The sequence below is a fragment of the Coenobita brevimanus genome, chromosome 60 (genome assembly GCF_032717465.1).
Source record: "Coenobita brevimanus isolate Jiangsu-jjx chromosome 60, ASM3271746v2, whole genome shotgun sequence".
NCBI lineage: Eukaryota > Metazoa > Arthropoda > Malacostraca > Decapoda > Coenobitidae > Coenobita > Coenobita brevimanus.
Genome location: NC_137013.1, coordinates 10,554,034 through 10,566,724, shown reverse-complemented (window position 1 = coordinate 10,566,724; position 12,691 = coordinate 10,554,034).

Genomic DNA, 12,691 nt, shown 5'->3' with positions numbered 1-12,691 from the left:
TATATTTATGTGCATCTTTGTGTTTGAAATATGAATTACAAATGCACAACCTCCTCTCGTGACACATATCCTTTAGTCGATTCCCATTATCATTTTCTCCTGGTACTCCATAATAACCCATTATGTCCTCAGGACCACTGCCTACTCTTCCGTTCATATCCCCCATCACGATCACTTTATAGCTCCTGGGCATTTCTCCTACTACTTCACCCAGCTCATGCCAAAACCTGTCTTTCTCTCTCTCACTCCTGTCCTCACACGGTGCATACACTACAATCACTGCCACTTTCACCTTCTCAAAGTAGAACTTTAAATACGTACACCTCGAGCTGAGACATTATTTTGTAGTCTCTCATTCCACTCTACCACACCTCAGTCATCAACAAAGCAACTCCTTCCTTACATCTTCCTCTCCCATTCATTCCCGATCATACACATTTCACACCCTCCCACTCCTCCACTTTGCGCCCTTTCATCTTTGTTTCACAAAATGCCATCACAGTATATCTCGCACTCTTGAACACATTCACCACTTCCATCCTCTTGCTCTCCTCATTCACACCTCTCACATTGCACATGACAATGCAAGTCTGCCCACTTGGTTGGGGCTCTGGGCAAGTATTGGGCCCTCCAAGGCTCTCTGAAACGACTGCCATGATTAAGTGATTTTGGATAGGGGAACCTGGGGGACACTTAATCATGCCAGAAAACCCAGTAATATGGTTACCACCCAGTATAGTAGTAAATGGTTTCCTGGGTACAGGAAACCATTTGGCTTGTCACCCAGTGTAGAGCTCATATGGCATCACTCCGCATTGAGTGAATGGATGATGGGCGCCCCCAACTACCATATATATATATATATATACACGTGTAGCAGCTAAGGCTTAGTGGGTTAGAGCGCTCCGCTCTGACCGAAGGGTCCGAGGATCGAATCCACCCAAGGGTCATTGGTAGACATCAGGAAGGGCATCCGGTCATAAAATGCTACATGCTCCAGTCCAAAAGTCCTCTACCCAGAGGCAAAGCCTTAGCCCTTCAGGGATACCTGGCGTAAAACCAAATTATTATTATTATATATATATATATATATATATATATATATATATATATATATATATATATATATATATATATATATATATATATATATATATATTGTTACGGAACAGTGAAAGATAATGTACACTTTAAGTGAGAACACTTAAAATCACTACTGTCCTGTTAAGTTCCAGGTTCAAAACAAAAGAGTTAGGTAAAATTACAAGTTAAAGTTTAATGCTCAAACTAACAACAAAACATTCAGGACTTATAAGGATAATGTAATCGCAAAAACAGGTTAAATATATGGTTAACTGCAATAGCCTCTATTAACACGAAATTAGCATGAGTAAATTTATCTAAGTCAGCCCTGATAAAATGAAAATACCAGATAATACTCAGTGAATGCAAGATATATTATTACAGATACGAAATATTATGAACAATGCTGACATGAAACTTTACATTAATCACAAAAACCTTACTAGGCCTAAGAATTAACACTTTATGCTACACAGTACAAGAAAAAATGCAATAACATTTATACTCAAATTACACAGCTGCTAGATGGCTGGAGACTTCCTGAGCACTCACAATAATAACAACTGTACAGGGGAGGACAGAGATGTGAACAAAATGAGGAGTAGATCTAAGTGGCAATTAATGTAGAGACTGAGCTCATTATATAGGGGCCAGCAGAGCTTGATACAACTTGTAAGATGGACGCGCAAATGAAGCCAGAGGGGACAAAGAGTTGACAATCCTGCTCTGAACAACAGAAAGAACGACTTACTCTACTATAAGGGTAGAAGGGGGGAGTGAGGTAGAACACGCTCGTGATCAAACATGCAGCATACTATACGTTAGAATTACACAAAGGATGATGAAATCATAGGCTATGTAACACCTTCCCACAAAGAGAAAGAAATTTACAAAGGAAATTTCTTATTACTCTAAAACAATCTGTCTAAAGTCTAGATAAGCAATCTGCAATAACATTTTCTTTCCCCTTGACATGTTGTATGTCTAATGAATACTCCTGAAGAAGTAGACTCCATCTTGTCAATCTCTGATTTTTATCTTTAAACTTACTAAGGAATTTCAGTGGGTTATGATCGGTATAAATGACTATGGGGTCAAAACCAGAACACAAATAAAATGAAAAATGCTGTAAACCCAAAATCAAGGCCAAAAGCTCTTTCTCAATAGTTGAGTAGTTCTTTTGAGGCGGAGTGAACTTCTTACTGTAATAAGATACAGGGTGTTCAATACCCTGATCATCCTCTTGCAGCAAAACAGCCCCAGCTCCTGTATCACTTGCATCAACAGCCATCTTAAAAGGCTTAGCAAAATTTGGAGTAGCGAGCACTGGCTGACCTAATAGGATAGCTTTAAGTTTGTTGAAAGAGGATTCACAGTTATCTGTCCAGACAAATTTAACTCCCTTTTTCAGTAGGTCTGTAAGAGGGGAACAAGTCAAGAGTGAGAGCAGTGGAAATGAGTTACTTGAGAGGAGCATGTGGAGTGACGTGGAGAGACAGGTTGACGAATGAAGAAGTGAAGGAACGTTGTGGGGTAGATGTGGATGTGGTTGAAAAGATTAGGAGAAATACACTGAGGTGGTTTGGACATGTGGAGAGAATGGAGAATGAAAGACTGACTAAGAGGGTGTATGTAGGTGAGGTGGAGGGAGGGAGAGGGAGGGGTAGACCGATGATGAGGTGGAGGGATGGAGTTGAGAGGTATATGAGGGAGGGGGGGTGAGTTGGGGGGAGGGGAGTCAAATGGTGGGTGACAGAGTGACTTGGAGGCGTTTTGTCTGCGGCCACCCTTTGCGGGATTAGGGCGTCGGGCTATAGATAGATAGATAGACTGTAAGGATTGAAAAGTTAAGAACTAATCTTCTGTAATAACCTACCATTCCCAAAAATCTTTGTAGCTCTTTCCTACTTTTAGGTCTGGGAAGATCATTTATAACCTGAACCTTAGCTCCTGGTGGTGCAACATGTCCATCACCAATTACGTACCCAAGGTACTGAACTTTAGCTTCACCAAACTCACACTTTGATAAATTAGCTACAAGATTACCCTGAACCAAACGCTCAAGAAATTTACTGACATGGCATAGGTGATCTTTCCAGTTGTCACTGAAGATTAATACATCATCAATATAAACAACACACCCTGCCAAACCCTCTGTTACAACATTCATGAGCTTCTGAAATGTGGCTGGTGCATTCTTCATACCATATGGCATTACAGAACATGCAAAAGTCTCTCCTAGTGTTACAAAACATGAGATCTCCCTAGCACGTTCAGTCATAGGTACTTGCCAGTATCCCTTTAACAAATCACACTTACTTATGTATCTAGCCTTTCCGATCTTGTCTATGCAATCTTCCACGCTAGGGAGAGGGTAGGTGTCTGTTTTGGTTATCTGATTAACACGTCTGTAGTCGATGCATACCCGCTGTGACCCACCTGGCTTAGGGACTAGAGTGACAGGAGAACTCCACTCGCTCTGACAGCGCTCAATCATCTTGTGGTCCAACAGGTAGCCAAGTTCCTTCTGGTTGAGAGAAACTTTCACTGGGTTCACACGGTAAGGAGGCAATTTAATTGGCTTTGCGTCTCCAACATCGACATCATGCATCAACACAGTGGCTCTTCCTGGAGTAGCACGGAACACTTGCGGGTACTCCTGCAGTAATGCCGAAAACTCCTGCCTTTCCTAGGGAGGTAGATGAGAAAGTTTAGATGAGATTCTTCCCCAAGCTATCACTCAGGCTCATGCTGCATGGGAGAGCTTCACTTGCAGACTCGGGTGGAACAGCTACAGTGCAGACTGGGTTATTTTCGTCCCGCCTGTGATATAACTTTAGCATGTTGATGTGACAAAGTTGCTTGTTCTTTCTACGATCTACCGTGGCGATGACATAGTTGACATCACTGAGTTTCTTCTCCACGAAATAAGGACCACTAAACTTGGCTTGAAGAGGTTGCCCATGAACTGGTAGCAGAATCAAAACCTAATCTCCTGGCTGAAAGTGGCGTAACCTGGACTTCTTATCATACCAAGTCTTCATCATCTCCTGGGCAACTCCTAAATTCTCTCTCGCCAGCTGTAAAGCAGTGGACAGCCGTTCTTTGAACTTCATCACATACTCCAGCAGGTTGACGTCATCTTCCTCCGAGAGCCAGCATTCCTTGAGTAGCTTAAGGGGTCCTCTTACTTCATGGCCAAACAGTAGTTCAAAAGGTGAGAAGCCCAGTGATTCATTTGGAGATTCTCTTGCGGCAAACACAACGAATGGAAGACCTTTATCCCAGTCTTTCTGATGTTCCAAACAGTATTTCTTGAGCATCGATTTGAGTGAGACCTTTATCCCAGTCTTTCTGATGTTCCAAACAGTATTTCTTGAGCATCGATTTGAGTGTTTGATGATATCTCTCCAATGCTCCTTGGGTCTGGGGATGGTAAGCTGAAGACGTGATCTGGGCGATGCCCAACTCTTTCAGAGACTGCTTGAAAACATTTGACATGAAATTACTTCCCCGGTCTGACTGTACCTCCTTGGGCAGACCAAACTTTGTGAAGAACCCTAGCATTTCCTTAACCACGTTCTTTGCTGAGATATTTGTTAGTGAAATGGCTTCAGGATAAAGAGTAGCCATATCAATCAGGGTCAACACATAAGAAAATCCTGAAGAAGTCTTAGGAAGAGGGCCCACAATATCCACCAACACACGGGTGAATGGCGCCTCAAAAGGAGGAATGGGAACTAGAGGTGCAACCTTTTCGGTCTGATTACACTTCCCAACAACTTGACAGGTGTGACAAGACTTACAATACCAGGAAACATCCCTGAAGATACCTGGTCAGTAGAAGTGTTTCAAAATGCGTGCCACAGTCTTCCTCACTCCAAGGTGTCCTGCCAAACTGGAATAATGAGCCACTCTAATGATATCCTGCCTACAAACACGAGGGATGACAACTTGATGTACAACCTCCCATTCACAGTCGGCTGATGCTGTTGGGGGTCTCCACTTCCTCATAAGTACTCCTGACTTTATATAATTACAAGTAGAAGCACCAGCTGACTCTTCCTCACTGCAAGCAGAGTTAGCTAGACCTTTCAACTCAGGGTCAGCAACCTGCAACTCAACCAACTCTTGACGAGACAAATTATCAACACTACGGGGTACTGCCTCATCTGGTGAGTGGTCCAAATTAGCAAGAAAAGTGTCAGCTAGGATAACATCATCATCATCATTATCCTCTAAGTCACCAGTAACTTTAGACTTAGCCCTAGTGACAGCACATGCAGGGAACACATCAGGGACATCACAATCCTGGGTCGCAGCCAGTGGCTCACTAGACAACTGAGGAGCTGGACACACTTGACTTCCACCAATATTATTTCCAAATAAGAAAGTTACACCTGACATTGGGAGTGTCTCAACCAACCAACCCAACCATAACGGAACCATTAACAAAACCAGACTCTAAATTCACTCTGCACAGAGGGACAGAGAAGTAATTATTCCCTACTCCTTGTAAGATTACAGTTTCATCAGAGGAATTAACATTAGAGCCTAGAACACTGGTCAGCATAATGGATTGGCAAGCACCTGTATCACAATATATTTTAACTGATTTCCTGTCATTACTATCCAGAGGACTGACAAAACCTTCAGACAGGAAATTAGCACATGAACTCTTGAGAGTGTCACCCACGTTACTGCTCAAAAGAGGAGCTCCATCATGAAAATTTAATTTACCCCTTAAAGCAGGTTCAGTTAACTCAGTTAAAGAATTCTGTGAACTCTCAAGGGTGGACACTAGACCAATTGACTGAATATTTAAAGACTCCTTTTTGTTCACATCACGCTGTCTCCTGAAACATTTCTCCGTAGTATGACGAAGCTTACTACAATAAGTACATTTACTTTTCTGAAATCTAGAGGTGAAGCTGGTATTTACTTCCTGAGAAACATCATCTTTATTCTCTTTCCTGTTACCTGTACTCTGAGTAGAGGCAACGTACTTACTCTCAGCTTTCCCTTTTTCTTTAGAATATCTCTTGTGAGTGAGAACATAATTCATCAGCTAAAACTGCAGCATCAGACAAATTATCTATTCTTCTCTCATCAAGATATAGGCTTACATCTTTATAAATACACCTTTTGAAGTCCTCCAGGAAAATCATCTGCTTAAATTTGTCAAAATCAGAATCCACATTCTTAGAATTTAACCACTGCTCTAACAGATCTTCTTTGATTTTTGCATACTCAACATGGGATTGCTTATCTTGCTTATAAGTTGTCCTAAATTTTACTCTATAGGTTTCAGTGACAAGCTCATAGGCCTTAAGAATCAAGCTCTTAACTACATCATAATTATCAGATTGATCCTGAGGCAAAGATGCATAAGTTACTTGAGCTTTACCGGTGAGAACAGTTTGAAGGAGTACTGGCCAATACTTTTTGGGCCAATTAAAACCTGTAGCTACCCTCTCAAACAACTGAAAATACTTTGTTAAATCAGATTCATTAAAAGGAGGGACAAGTTTAACATTTTTAGCCACATCAAAATCATCAGAGCTAGATGATCCAATTCCACCTTGTTTCATGCGATACTCATGGTCTGCCTGAATCCTAGCAATTTCAACTTGTGCCTCAGCCTCCTTAGCTTTTGCCTGAAATTCAACCTCCTTAACACGACCCTCCTGCAGGGCTAGCTGTACCTTAGCTAATTCAATCTGCATTTGCTCATTTCGAGGAGTTACATTAAACAAGCTTTCATTAATCATGTCAACAATTTGATCTTTAGAATGATGAGAGTGAACAGCAATTCCCAATTGTTGAGCAACAAGCTTAAGTTCATTCTTTGTTCTGTTTTCTACATCACACACTGTTTGCACATTTGACAAAAAACCTTTGGCTTCATCAAGCGTAGTAATAGTAGACATCATGAATAAATCACAGTCACAAAATATCAAGCAATATCCTTATGATAATATCCTGAATATCCTGATAAGAGGTCGCCAAATTTATGTTACGGAACAGAGAAAGATAATGTACACTTTAAGTGAGAATACTTAAAATCACTACTGTCCCGTAAAGTTCCAGGTTCAAAACAAAAGAGTTAGGTAAAATTACAAGTTAAAGTTTAATGCTCAAACTAACAACAAAACATTCAGGACTCATAAGGATAATATAATGGCAAAAACAGGTTAAATATATGGTTAACTGCAATAGCCTCTATTAACACGAAATTAGCATGAGTAAATTTATCTACGTCAACCCTGATGAAATGAATATACCAGATAATACTCAGTGAATGCAAGATATATTATTACAGATACGAAATATTATGAACAATATCTGACATGAAACTCTACATTAATCACAAAAACCTTACTAGGCCTAAGAATTAACACCTTATGCTACACAGTACAAGAAAAAATGCAAGAACACTTATACTCAAATTACACAGCTGCTAGATGGCTGGAGACTTCCTGAGCACTCACAATAATAACAACTGTACAGGGGAGGACAGAGATGTGAACAAAATGAGGAGCAGATCTAAGTGGCAATTAATGTAGAGACTGAGCTCATTATATAGGGGCCGGCAGAGCTTGATACAACTTGTAAGAAGGACGCGCAAATGAAGCCAGAGGGGACAAAGAGTTGACAATCCTGCTCTGAACAACAGAAAGAACAACTTACTCTACTATAAGGGTAGAAGGGGGGTGTGAGGTAGAACACGCTCGTGATCAAACATGCAGCATACTGTACGTTAGAATTACACAAAGGATGATGAAATCATAGGCTATGTAACAATATATATATATATATATATATATATATATATATATATATATATATATATATATATATATATATATATATATATATATGTCTGTGGTAATGATGGGAGATCTTAATGCTACAGTGGGAAATGTAGCAGTTGAAGGTGTAATTGGTATGCATGGTGTGCCTGGAAGAAATGCAAATGGGGAACGAATGATAGGGATGTGTGCTGAGTGAGAGATGGTGATTGGAAACACCTTGTTTGGGAAGAAAGATATTTATAAATGTACAGTACATGGGTGATACAGGAGGGTGGAAGGGTTGTTGATAGAGCATTAATGGAGTATGTGGTTGTGTTCAGTAATGTAATAGGAAGATTGTTGGATGTGAGAGTTTTGAGAGGGGAGGGTGGAGGTATGTCTGACCAATACATGGTGGAGGGAAAGTTAAGAGTAGGTAAGAGATGGGTGAAAGCTAGGAGAGTTAGGTGTGGCAGGGAGGTTTTGAAAGTGAGTGAGTTCGATAAAAGAGAGAAAATGATAGAGTATCAGGAGAAATTGAAAGATCGGTGGAATCCAGTCGAAGATCAGGAAAATGGCAGTGTGGAGGTAGAATGGCAGTTGTTCAAGAGTGCTGTGGTGGGGCATGCGGAAGAGGTGCGTGGTGTGAGATGAGTGGGTGGTGGTGTAAGAGAAAGAAGTGAGTGATGGTGCAAGGAACTAAGTATGGCTGTGGCTGAGAAGATACGTGCATATGCAGTGTGGCTGCAGAGGAAGGATGTGTCATATGAGAGGTATAAGGAAAAGAGGAATAGGGTGAGAAGGGCTGTGTGTAACGTTAAAGCGGCAGCAGTTGAGAGGTGGGGTAGGCGATTGACTGAAAATTTTCAACAGAATAAGAAAATATTTTGGAAGGAGGTGAAAAGGGTGCGAAAGGGAGAGTCTGGGCAAGAAGAGTGAGTAAAAGCAGAGGATGGTAGGATGTTAATTCAGATGGATGCAGTAAGGAAGGGATGGGCAGAGTATTTTGAAAGATTGTTAAATGTAGAGGAGGGAAGGGATGCTGAGATTGTAGTGGATGGAAGGGTGCAAGGAATAAATGTGTTGGGACGGTTGAATGATTCTCTGATCACGAAGGAGGAAGTGCTGGAGGCAGTAAAGGAGATGAAAACAAGGAAAGCTGCAGGTATGGATGGGTGTGCTGTGGAATGCCTTAAAGGTGGTGGTGTGACTATTGTTGGCTGGTCAGTAAGATTGTTGAAAATGTACTTTGTGAAAGGTATGGTGCCAGTTGACTGGGTAAGTGCTTGTGTGGTCCCATTGTATAAAAGTAAGGGAGATAAGTATGAATGTACTAGCTTTAGGGGTATAAGTCTCGAGTGTTGTAGGTAAGGTGTATGGTAGAGTGTTAATTAAGAGAGTTAGAGAGGGTACAGAGGGGGTGATTGGTGATGAGCAGTGTGGTTTCAGGAGAGGGAGGGGATGCATGGATCAGGTGTTTGCTGTGAGACAGGTGTGTGAAAAGTATTTAACGAAAGGTAAGGATGTGTTTTGGGCGTTCATGGATTTAGAGAAAGCATATGATAGAACTGATAGGGAGGCTTTGTGGACTGTTTTAAGATTGTATGGACTTGATGGTAGGTTACTAAAGGGACTGAAAAATTTTTATGTAAATAGTGGAGCATGTGTAAGAGTGGGAAATACTGTGAGTGATTGGTTTCCGGTAAGAGTGGGGCTGCGGCAGGGATGTGTGATGTTGTCTTGGTTGTTTAATATTTATATGGCTGGTGTTGTAAGGGAGGTGTATGCAAGAGTGCTAGGTGGAGGTCTGAGTCTGGTGAATGTTGATGGTAGAGAGTGGAATCTGATGCAGCTGCTGTTTGCAGATAATACTGCACTGGTGGCTGATTCAGAGGAGAGATTGAGACAGTTTGTAGAGGAGTTTGGATGGGTGTGTGAAAGGAGAAAACTGAAAGTAAATGAGAATAAGAGTAAAGTGATGAAGTGTACGAGGATGGTAGATGGTAGGAGAATAAATATAGTTTTGAATGGTGAGTTGCTTGAGGAGGTAGTGTTTTAAGTATTTAGGGTCACATGTTGCTGTGGATGGAAGAATAGATGCAGAAGTGAAGTTTAGAATGAATGCAGTAGGAAAGGTGTTGGGAGGAATGAAAAAAGTGTTTAGATGTCGTTCGCTTAGAATGGATGGAAAGAGAAGGCTGTATGAGGGTGCTATGGTACTAACTGTGTTATATGGGGCTGAAACATGGAATATGGGTGAAGCAGAGAGGAAAAGTTTGAATATAATGGAGAGGAGGTGTCTGAGAAGTATATGTGGAGTGACATGTATGGATCGAGTGAGAAATGATGAAGTGCGAAGGAGAACTGGAGTTGTTTGGAAGATGGCTGAGCGAGTTGAGCAGAAGGTGTTGTGATGGTCTGGGCACATGGAGAGAGTGGATAATGAGCAATTGGTGAAAAAGATAACTAGATCTGATGTGAGATGTGTAAGGCTGAGCGGAAGACCACGAATAGGATGGATGGACAGTGTGAAGAGAGCGTTGGATGCGAAAGGGATGTCTGTTGAGTAAGGAAGAGTGGCTGTGCGTGATAGAAATGAATGGAAAGAAATTGTGAATGAATGAATGATGACGCAACCCTGAGGGGATTTTCTCCCACAATTCTGTCATTCATTCTCTGACTATATATATCTGTGCTGTTTACTTATCCCCTAATTCTACTGACTATCAAAAATTCTTCGACTGTCTTACTTCTACGATGGAACACATTCTATCCATTTCTCCTCTCTCTGAAATCTCCATTCTAGGAGATTTCGATGTTCACCACCACCTTTGGCTCTCCTCTCCTTTCACTGATCCACCTGGTGAACAAGCCTACATCTTTTCTATCCTTAATGACCTAGAGCAGCTTGTACAGCACCCTACCCATATCCCAGACTGCCTTGGAGAGAGCTCCAACATACTTGACCTCTTTCTCACAACTAATCCTTCTTCTTACACAGTTAATCTTTTCTCTTCGTTGGGCTCCTCCAATCACAACCTTATCACCTTAACCTGTCCTATCACTACGGTACGGCCTGTGGACCCTCCAGGGAAACGTCGTCTGTGGCATTTTGGAGCCCCGGATTGGGAGGCCCTCAGGCAGTACTTCTTTGATTTTCCCTGGAATGATTATTGCTTCCATGGCCAGGAGCCATCTGAGTGTGCCTTGCGCATTACGGAGGTTATTCTCTCGGGCATGGAAGCATACATTCCTTTCTTATATCCTTTGACTAACACAAGAAAGCCTTTGTTTAATCACGCTTGTTCTAATGCTGTCTGCAACAAGGAGAGGGCCCACAAAAGGTACCGGAGCCAACCCATCCCTGAATCACATCATCTTTATGTTTCTGTCCGGAATCGTGCTAAGTCTGTTCTTCGCTCTGCTAAAAATAATTTCATCTGTACTAAGTGCTCTCAACTCTTCAACTCGAATTTTTCCCGCTCCTTCTGACACCTTGCCAAAAACCTTTCTAACAACTTTACCTCATCATCCTTCCCTCCTCGTTTCTACTCTGATGGTTCTGTAGCCATTTCTTCTACTGATAAAGCAGATCTCTTCGCACAGACTTTCTCCTCCAATTCCACCTTAGACGATTCCGGTGCTGTTCCTCCATCATTTCCCCCCTCTGAGTTCCTCATGGCTGACTTTAAAATTTCTTCAGCTGATGTATTTTCTGCCATCACTGGCCTCAATACTAACAATGCATATGGGCCTGATGGGGTCCCTCCCGTTGTTCTCAAGAACTGTGCTTATGTGCTTACACCTTCCCGAGGCAAACTCTTTCGCCTTTGTCTGTCAACTTGTACCTTTCCTTCTTGCTGGAAGTTTGCTCTCATTCAGCCAGTCCCAAAGAAGGATGACAACTCCCAACCCTCCGACTATCGTCCAATTGCTTTAACGTCCTGTATTCAAAAGTTTTCAAGTAAATTCTCAATAGAAAAATTTTAAGACATCTTTCCTATCACAACCTTCTTTATGATCGTCAGTATGGGTTCCGTCAGGGATGCTCCACTGACGATCTTCTCACCTACCTTTGACTCCTGGTCATCCTCCTTTCGGGACTTTGGTGAAAGCTTTGCCATTGCAATTGACATCTCAAAGGCTTTCGATCAAGTCTGGCATAAATCTTTAATTTCCAAACTGCCCTCTTACGGTTTCTATCCTTATATCTGTGCCTTCATCGCTAGCTTCCTTTCTGGTCGTTCTATAGCCATTGTTGTAGACGGCCATCGTTCTTCTAGATCTATCAACAGTGGTGTTCATCAGGGCTCTGTCCTATCACCAACTCTCTTCCTTTTATTCATCAATGACCTTCTAAGCTGTACATCTAACCCTATCCACTCATACGCTGATGACTCCACCCTTCACCTTTCCATTCGGTTCCCACAACGCCCATCTCAACAGTTACTTCAACAAACAAGGGATGAGGCTATGGCACACTTAATGTCTGACTTGGCTCGTATCTCTGACTGGGGTAAAAATAATCTGGTTGTTTTTAATGCATCTAAGACTCAGTTCTTACACCTATCAACCCAACAAAATCTTCCACAGGTATACCCACTAATGTTTAATAATATTCAGCTTAATCCTGCATCATCTTTGAACATGCTTGGGGTTTCATTTACTCGGGACTTATCTTGGAAAGATCATATTACATCTCTTGTAAAATCTGCTTCCAACAGGTTGGGTGTGCTAAGCCGACTCCGCTCATTCTTTACCCCTGCACAGTTGTTGACTCTATACAGGGATTTTATCCGCCCCTGTGTGGAGTA